This window comes from Kryptolebias marmoratus, linkage group LG5 (assembly GCF_001649575.2).
Source record: "Kryptolebias marmoratus isolate JLee-2015 linkage group LG5, ASM164957v2, whole genome shotgun sequence".
NCBI lineage: Eukaryota > Metazoa > Chordata > Actinopteri > Cyprinodontiformes > Rivulidae > Kryptolebias > Kryptolebias marmoratus.
Genome location: NC_051434.1, coordinates 14,530,540 through 14,540,747, shown reverse-complemented (window position 1 = coordinate 14,540,747; position 10,208 = coordinate 14,530,540). Strand labels below are relative to the sequence as shown.

The window sequence follows — 10,208 nt, the reverse complement described above, 5'->3', positions numbered from 1 at the left end:
TGCAGTTTATTTCTTACCATTAATAGGGAATTATTTAATTTAATTTATTTCATTAGTAATCAGCACATCTGTTGTCACTCATCAGTCACCTCTCCTGGTTTCCCTTTGTTCATTGTCAGGTTCTCTGTTTACCTATGTGTTTTTTTTTTCAGTTTCCTGTTCAGAGTTTGCTACAGTAAATTAAAAGTTTAGATTGTTTAAGAGGCTGCCTTCCACATGACTGCATTTGGGTTTTGTTTCTATTCACCAAACCCCACTTATGCTATGCCTCTTCTAATCAAGGAATGAGGAATTTTAGGAAGTTCATATGCTGTAACTCCAGTTGCATTGTATTCACCCATCTAAGTAGAAAAATAAATCACAAAAAAGTCCACTGTAACTTCTGTTTGACAACAAAGGCTTTCAGCTGATTAAACAAACATTGTTTTTTTTTATTCAGAGATACCTGGGAATGCAGACGCACCCAAGATTGCGAGAAAAATCTGAAACAGTGAAATTGAATTCATGAATATAAACAGAACCATTGACAGCTGGTAAGGAATTTTGATTTGTAGCACAGCTATTGTGTTTTCTCCTGTCGGCGTGTGCATAGTTCTGACATGAGGCCTTTCTCCTAGCTGCTTTTCTTATTACTTCACATTTATAACCCCCAAAATGGCATATGCTAAGTAAATATGCCATATATTAAGGAGAATTTAACTACCACTACTTTTGTTGCGTCAGTCTGAATCTTTCACATTTCTTGCATCAGTATCCAAACAAATGCTTTGACAGGTATGTTCATACATTGTCTGTGTGAGTATGGACAGTGTGTCTATCTGGCTTTTTGATTTTCAGTGTGTGTGTGTGTGTCTTTGCTGAAATTCCCTAATAAACACACAGTTCAATAGTTCAAGACAGTAAAACTATTACTACAAACCCAGGGGAGATGCTATTGATTTATGACCACGCTGAGAGAACATTGGATCTTTAACTGAGATTCTAACAGAAAACATGCACAAACAGTTCTCGCAAACATGTGTAGGTGGAAATATGTATTACTCTGAGTTTCATTATTTTTTGCTCCTTAAAGAAGTGTCTGAAAACGGCAAAAAATATGTATTTATTTATTTACTTATTCATAAAAATCTGAATGAACAAAGTTAAAACCACATTTTTATTTAATTACATCATTTATAATATAATTTTGAAATAGGAGTAGCACAAATTGCTTCAAAAAAAATATTCAAAGTGCTTCAAAAGCTTTTACTTGAAAAGCCAAAAATGCATTTAAAGGATGACAACACTTAATGGAGTTATAAAATTCAGAGGAGTGAAAATTAATCTAACCAAATCTACTTTTCTGTTCAAGGATGGCATGAGAGACAGTTTGATGATTTGTGCAATGTGCTAATGATCTGACAGTTTTCTGTAGAAATTTTAAAAAAGCCTTTCTCCTTTAATAAAGAGTTCTATTTAAGCTCAATATTCATAACGTGGCATTGCAATTTACATATATTTAAGTATAGGATCCAACGGGTTGGGTCACTCGGCACTGTGGGGATTACGAGCTGTGCTGTTCTTTGGAAAACCCAAAATGTTGCTCTTTTTAAAGGTAATGAACGTACAATTTACAAGCAAGGCCCTTGGAGCTGTGGATGCAGAGGGTGCAGCAGCACCCCTTCTCCCAGTGAATGCCAAAGGACATACTAGTCAAATTATGTAGTAAATAAAAAGATGAATTGTTGAACCAAGTTTTATTAGTGCTGCATATATGTAAACTCCAAAAAATATTATGATGTCCATGAGTGTAGAAAATTGTGCTATCTTACATCCTAAAACTATGGTGCTTCTGTGTAACTTTTCTTTGTAATCTCTTTAGGAGGGCAGTGCCATTATTTTGCTCAGTACTGTTAGTTTTGTCACTGTAATTTCACCTGGATTTGTGCCCCCCAAAAAGTGAGACTTGCAAAAACACAGATTGGCTGTAATGTTTTCTTTAAAAAAATCCATGCACAATAAAAAAAGCAATAAACTTTATGAAGTATGTTTAAAAGTCATGACTAATGCTTCTGACTTTTATATGTGATAAAGCAGGAGAAAGACTGTAGCTAAGACACATATGTGGTATCACAACCTGTAAATCCATCATTCACTGAATACAAAACATTCCATCTGCAGAAAACAGTGATTTTATATTCCAGGCAACAGGATGCCCTGGGGACTTTTCCATATTTTACTGAATTTGGACTCCTAAACAAGGCTGATATTATGCTATGCTTATTATTCACAAACTTGTTTACCTCCTAAGTTCAGGATACTACTAAAATACTTCATATCACAGTTGTATTGGTATTTAAATGGCGCTTCTGTCAGAGAATTGTCTCAGAATGAGACGACATCTGAAGAGGTTTACACACTGATTAAATTTCATATGAAATCATTACTCATTGCAGAAAAGCTGCAGGAAACCATTGATTTTTTTTTTCTTGGAATAAAATTTAAGTAAATAATAATACATTTGTTCAACTGTGTCTAACAACAAGACTATAGGGCACACATGACACAAATCATATTACCACATACTTGCAAAAAATGCAGAAATTAACATAAACATTACAATGGAACACTATGACAAATATCAAAGCAAACAACAACAACAAAAAAAAACATTAAGATTTTTTATACATTAGTATAATATTAGGTCAGTCATATGAACCATTTATAACATTTTGTCAGAAAAAAAGATTAAGACCCACGATGACTGTCATGAAAGTTAAGTATTCTGTGGGAAGAATGCTGTTTAAAGAGTGACAAAGATGAAACATACTGACAAACGAGTAGTGTTGGATTCCTACATATTTGATAATCCACATTAGAAAATGGAGGCTGATACAAATTCCATTACTGTAAAACCTTGCTACGATCCCATATCAAAAACCTAAAAATAAAACCCAAACAAAACAGAATTCTAATGAAGATTTTCTGAAATTGAAATTAATGATAGGTATTGAGTGTAACTTTAAAATTGTCCTCTCATCAACCTGAATATACAGATGTGATTAGATTAGTAACAACTGAGAAGTTTGCCATCTATAACCTATTTGATGCTACTTGGTTCATATCAAACTTTTAAACAAACAAAAAATATAATAAGTGCACACATATATCTATTTATTGTAAAAACAATAAACAACATTGGCTGAATGAATAAAAATGCACCTTAACCAAATCAATGTTACAACTCTACAGAATCCACTTTATCTCTCAATATCCTCTGACTAAAGCAAATCAATGCTCTAATGTTTTTCAACCTGTTCCCATCCGTCTTCGTCCTCAATCCTCATGTCAACCCAGGAGGCTGGTTCCCATTAAAACGTCTCCTTGTACTGACGCAGCTGCACTATAATTCAATTATGAGTCACCCTGTGTAACTTAAACTCTTCTAAAGCGGAGTGGCAAGAGCCGAGGATGTGCAGCTGAACAGCCAGCCATCAATAATACAGGGCTGCATCCTTTCGTGGATGAAATATACATGAAAACATGCCATGGAGTGGCTACATGTTTTCTAATAAAACATTGTGTATTCTTCCCAACTTCAACTCTATCTGCAGAAGCGTTAGCACTTGTCAGAACATACACCTCTACCGTTTAGTTCAGTGTTAAACTGGCTTTAAATGCCAAACTCTGAGCCATGTCATTGCTGCATAAAGAAAGACAATCGCTGAAGTTGATTGAGTTTGAAAAATAGTTGATTCTTTTTTTCTACGAAATTAGTCACCATGTTGTAATAAATTCTTACAAGTCTTTTTTTTTATATAATAAAACCAAGAACTTTTTATTTGNGGGGTGTCTGCTTTTTCAGCTAAAAATCACATGACACAGTGTGTTTTCAGTGCTGTCTGCACATGTACATGTATATCTCCAGTTTGTTTCTTCCTCCCTTGCTCTACAACCTCAGCTTCCACTGCAATTTAAAAGACAGCTTTGGTTTTACTCCCCACTCAGCACCACAGCTTATTCTCATTTATTACTATTTTTTTTTTTTTCTGTCTGCACACTCAAGCTTGGAGCTCAGAAGAACACACGACATCTCTCATCTTGTCCATCTAATGATGGTCCCTCTCTGGTGGTTTGCTTCCTTCTTTGATGTGGTTCCTGATAGGCTGAGGGTCAAGCCAGATATGATCCATGACTAGTTGTTTACCCCTACCTCAGATGATGGGCCTGGTCCTCTTGGAGCAAAACCTCATTATGGAAACATATTAGAGAGCCATAGAGGGCCAGTAGATGAAGGGACACGTAAAGAAGTAGGGAAGTAAAATACTGAAGTGCCAGCTGAGGACAGAAAAAAATTGGAAGAGAGAAGACATCCCTGATGAATAGATAAAAAGTGCATAAAATAAGAAAAAAGGATGAGTGAAGACTACTTTATTTAAGAGTGAAGTCAAGAAACTCTTCTATGAAAACCGTAACTTTGCTCTGCTTTGAAATAAAAGCCAAAAAAGTAAAAAAAAAGGAAAAGGAGGAAAATACAAGAGAAACACACACTGATGAAATGATGTATGGAGTCACCACAAAGACAGCACTAATGATACCATATTTGGTGTTGCGGTGATACAAAGAGGCACCCAAAAATAAAGCCAAAGCCTTGAACTTCAAAACAGCTTAATTGGAAAAGTGCAACACGTATGTGGATGGTGGGATTTTCTTGTATTGATCTATCTTTGTCTCAACATGTTTTTGTTTAGATCACCACTTTGCATTCACTATTGAATCTACAAAAACTACCTAAACACACAAATTTATGTTGATTATCATAAAAAATCATTCTAATATTGGGAATTTGACAGCTTACTTAAAAGCTTAATTTTCCTTTATATTGTTTCTGTTTTTTTCAATGATTTAGGAGCATAGGAGAGGTTCAGAAGAAGCAACACATGCAAGAGGAGGCAAAGGAATTTTCATCACAAGCCAACGGGGCAAAGGGATGCCAAGGTCTCTGTGGAGTTTTTGCACTCTGTATACAGTATGTGGTAAAATGAACATCACGGTACATAATCCAGGCAGTCTTGGCTGTGGTAATGGTTTTTTGTGCATTTTAAGACTTTAACCTTCTTTTACTAATTAATCTCTAAGATAGCACACCCGCATAAAAATAATATTTTTTTTTTTGCTCATTTCATATTTTGTGAGAAATCCTCTCGAGAATATCATGAAGATATAATATTTCTTCCTAATATTCTATATTCAGAATGCTTTCTGCAGCACACCTGAGTCATGTCTTATGAATGTGTAACAAACAGGAAAGTAGAATGTTTCTTTTCTTTACTTCTGAGATTTCTAAACAATTCTTGTGTATGTACTGTATATTGACTTGTGTTTTGACACATGCTGACATGTGTTTTGATTTGCAGGCTGTTCGTGTTGAAGTGGGGGTGTTTTTGACGTTTTGATTTGCCATTTTTGTGGAAGAAGAGAAGTTGTTTGAAGCCTTCAAGAATCACAGCCTCTCTATCATAGAAATGAAACATCTTGTTTCTGTGTATTGTATTTCCTGGATTGATCTCTTTATTCAGATTTACAATGCCTACAACTCTTTTTTTTTATAATGTGCAACAACTGAAAAAAAAATAAATAATAAAGTTTACATTTCATTCCATCTTTGAAAGCCTAATACTAGAAACCAATTGCCCTCTTTTGCCTTTTTGATAGTTTTTGGTTTATGATGTACTTTTATTTGGAGACAAAGTCATGGAAAAATGCTTGCTGTCTAAATATTGTGTTATGCATTGATTAGCATATCAGCAATCAACATTGTGCTATCACATTACACACATTTCATTCTCTTCTACTGAGATAATTATAAACAGCTGGAGGCCAGTAAACAGCTCTTAGAGGTCTTCAGACTACATTCTGATCAGCTGCACCAATGGATAGACAAACAAAATCGGACTATGGTTGTCTTTCCGAGAAACATCCGAAAAGTGTGGGTAACAACAAGTGCCCACTTTGTTTTTCTGTTTCTTTTCTGCTATGTCTTTTGTTTTTTTCTAACTAGGAGATTTTTCTAAATGAATATGTAGTTGGGGTAACAATTGCATATAGTTACAAAGCTTGGGGTTCATGCGATCAGCTGTTTAGAAACAAGAAGACCTTCTTTGAACACTATGAACAGGCCTAGCATTCAAACAACATAGTGATACTAATTTGCATTACATAACTCTACAAAATAACAATTCAGCAAAAGCTGCTCGAGTTTATGAGTGTCACTGTCTGAAAAAAAGCATGGAGCTGTTCATATAACTGGATATGGACCTTGTTCTGTTTGGACACTGTCTTGGGTATTGGAGTAGCGTCTTCATTGTTTCTTTTTTTGCTAATTAAACAAAATGTTGATCAGGCAGGTCTAAAATGTAGCTAATCATAGGGGAAAACCAGGCAACAATTAACACAGGTAATGATTTTAATGATGCAAACAACCAGGAGTACATGTACAAGTCTTTCAGCATCTTCGTTTCTGACTGTCACAAACAGAGCCTATATAGTAATTATGCATTTGTCCTCAGAATTTGTATTTTATACTTTCCAAGTTAAAATATATATCAACTGGAATGCCCATTGAAGTTAGAATTCTGACTTGGAAAACTGAAGGGTCCAGACTAGCCGTGACCTCAAAATTCAATATGGTTGCCTTGTGTAATAAAAATGATGGTAACTGAAATTATAAACAGTTTCTTTTTAGTTATGTTATTTTGTATCACAATCAATCTATTATATACATAGTACGACTGATGACATAGCATCAGCATCATAAAACACGCAGAAACACATTTTTATCAACTTGGAAAGCTAATAAAAGTTCACCTGGCCTCTGAGTACACCAATTAGAAAATTTTACCAGCAAATTCTAGGTCTGCCCTAGAGTCTTCTCCCAGAAGTACATGCACAGGAGGCATCCTAATTAGATGTCTGAACCACCTTAACTTTTTCCTTTAAATGAGAAGGAGCAGCGGCTGTACTCCAAGCTTCCCCTGGATGACGGAGCTCCTCATCTTATTTCTCTTATTTCTAAGGCTGAGCCCGGTCTCCTGACAGAGTATGCTCATTTCAACCACTTGAACCCAGGAAATATTAAAAAAAAAATCCTATATCAGATAACATTAAAATTGTGCTAATGGGTTCAAATAAGCTAATCTGTTTGGCTGGTAGAGTTTAGTATAGTAGATAGCTAAAGGAAAAAGACACTCACATCCACATAACTGTATATAGTATTAAATTAGCATTGAGCATATATGGAAAAATAAATATATATTCTGTATATATACAAAATAATTAAAAGAAGCCAATAGCCCATCACCAGCTAACTTAGTGTTCTTGTTTCTTTGAGTTTGGAACCAAATTTATCATATACAGACAACCATGAAGTGATCACTGAAAACTGAACAAAGTACTTCTTACCAGCCCTAATATATTCATAACTATGGAGTTATTTTTAATGGGCTCACCAACATAGCTACACTTTTGGGGGGAGAGAAATATAGCTAATGACACCAATTTAAGAAATGGTTCATTTTAATATGGAGCCTTTTAACCTTGTTTAGTTTCTACAAACCACTTTAAAAATGTTTTTTTCCCATTTACTCATTTACAAACACACATTTTCTCTCACATGGTTTCATATCATTGGCTTAGTTCTTTTGAACACTTTTTTTATCCCCTTTTTCTTCAACATGCAGTCTATCAGTGGCAACGTGAAGTTCACCTGGTCACTAAAGGAGTGTTTGGCGTGTGGAAATGCTTGTCCTTCCAGTTAGAGGACAATGACTCCATCTGATGGGGCAGCTGTGGCTCATCCAAGGAGTTTGTCTTTCATAACTTAAGAAAGACAAAATCATCTTGTCGTTGAAGCTGTGCCATTTTAAAGCCTGTCCAATCTGTCCAGTCTCTTCACTAATCTTGTCACGTTGGGTGGAGATGGCCGAGACGAACCCAGTACGCAGACTCATTTTTAAGAAAAGAAAACTGATTTGTTAAACTAAAGAAACAAACGAAAACAAAAAGCTGACATGGCAGCAAACAGACAAGAACTAAAATAAAATATATGAACGGAACAGAACTCTGAAGACAAGAACACAGAGCGAGGCAATAACAAACAAACATCAAAGCTAACAATAAACAATGGACCAGCGAGGTATGGGAAGAGTGACCGGGTTTTTTATACTGAGGATAACGAGGTGAGTGGGAACAGGTGGAATGATTACAGAGTCGGGACAGGTGTAGATGGGCGTGTCTGACAGACAAGTGAGTGACTGGGGAAGAGTGAAATGAAACATGAACATGAGACAAAACCAAAAAGGAAATACAACCAAATAACAGAATAGAAACAAAACAAAAACCAAAGAACTAAAATAAAAATAATACAAACAAAATCCAGGTAAAAGCCAGATCACCACAAATCTATCCATGTATCTATGATCTAATTGAATCACAAAAAATATATAAATGGACTGTACTTGTATAGCACCTTTCTAGCTGTACAACACAATCTGTGCCCTCATTTACCCTTTCACACACATTTATACAACACTCTACTAAATCTCTACAAAGCTAATCTAAATAAGTCATTGTATAGCGTCTAATCAATGCTTTAGATCACATCCATACACCGATGGGGCACATTAGAGGCAGTGAGGGGTTCAGTTCTTGCCTAAAGACACTTTGACATGTGGGATACTGATGGAATCGAACCTCCAGCTGTCCAGTTCGAGGATTATTGCAGTAACCACTGCTCCACAGCTGCCCTCTAAAGCAAGAGCTATATATTTATTTTTAAATCATTTTCAAAAACAAAACAAAACAAAACAAACAAAAAAGAAAACATTGTAGCTGAAATTAATACAATCTTAGCATGGCTTGTTAAGAAATGTAAATTGTACTTTAAGATTTGTTATGTTGGCATACTGTATGTATATAAATACTTATGTTGTTGCCTGTTATCATGTGAACTCTCAAGAAAAACAGTCTTAGGCTTTTTGATATATCTACCACCCACTCGAGTATCAGTGACTTATTGCCTGCATGTAAATCAGTTGAGTAGCTTAGATAACTAAACCATCAGGCATCCTGAAAGCACGGAGTCAAAGCAACTGTTTCTAGGCTCAGATTATAAACATAATTGGATTGCATAATAATCCGCTCAAGTGATTTTCTGGATTATGCAGCAATAAAAGGGTGAGGAGCAGAAATGTAAAGCCTTCCCTGCTATCTGTCCTGATAAATATGATTTGTGTGATACTTTGTGATTACATGATTATAATAGCACAATGTTTCACCTAAACTGACATGATAATTTTTCATTACCCTGACTGAAATTGTTTTCTTTGGGGCATACTAAATAGAATAAAAACATCAAAGCAGAAAGCAGGTGGAGTAATAATTTTAGATTCATCAAGTGTGCAAATGATTGTAATAACCTTAGCAGTATGTAGCGAACTTGCATCATCTGTTCTCAGAACATGATGGCTTTCTTTTAAAATGTGCTTTTTTTAAAAGCCAATTTGCAGGTAAATGACTTTCGTCAGTGAATCCACTGAATAAAACATGCAAGTTTACAACAATTTGGGCTGGTACAAATTTTAGTTTTCACTTTTCCTTACTGCAGTTGGTCCAAACAGTAAAAGTAGGCCAACAAATGTGTTTATTAATCAATATATTATTCTGTACCAGTTTTAAAATGTACCATTTCAGGCCTCCTAAACCACTGTATGTGTGGCTGAAACAGGCTGAAACAATTAAACTTTTATTCACAAAAAATAAATGTTTCTTTGTGGACACCGCCTAAAGCATTCAGTAACCTGTTAGTGTTGTGTCTTAAGCAATGGAGCCAGCTCAATGTGCTGGCTTGTCTGTGTAAATTATCAGAGCCAACTCCTTTCAGCACTGATGAGTATAACACCCACGTGGTCAATAATTTTAATGAGGGTGCTGTGCTGCAAGAAACACACAATTGCCATTAAGTCTAACACGGCGGTTCTGAGAGCAGCAATTTGCAGATTGATTGAGTTTAACCTGTCTGCAAAAATCTGGCTGTTCACTGTCAGTCGTCGCCAGCTGTGGTCTTTCACAGTCCAGTCAGATGTGATGAAGTACATCAGTCATCTGAAAAAGGCCTTTTCTTTAGTTTTATGCAAACTTTGTAGCCCTCATAGCACAGAGTAAGTATAAAT

General features: G+C 35.4%; 1 long non-coding RNA gene across 1 annotated transcript; it reads left to right on the top strand.

Annotated features, from left to right (window-relative positions):
- The first annotated feature begins 437 nt into the window (after positions 1-437).
- Positions 438-6,600, top strand: LOC119617024. Its single transcript, XR_005233175.1, has 3 exons — positions 438-533; positions 4,889-4,977; positions 5,397-6,600. It is a non-coding gene; the product is annotated as an uncharacterized LOC119617024 (long non-coding RNA).
- Positions 6,601-10,208: the final 3,608 nt, after the last annotated feature.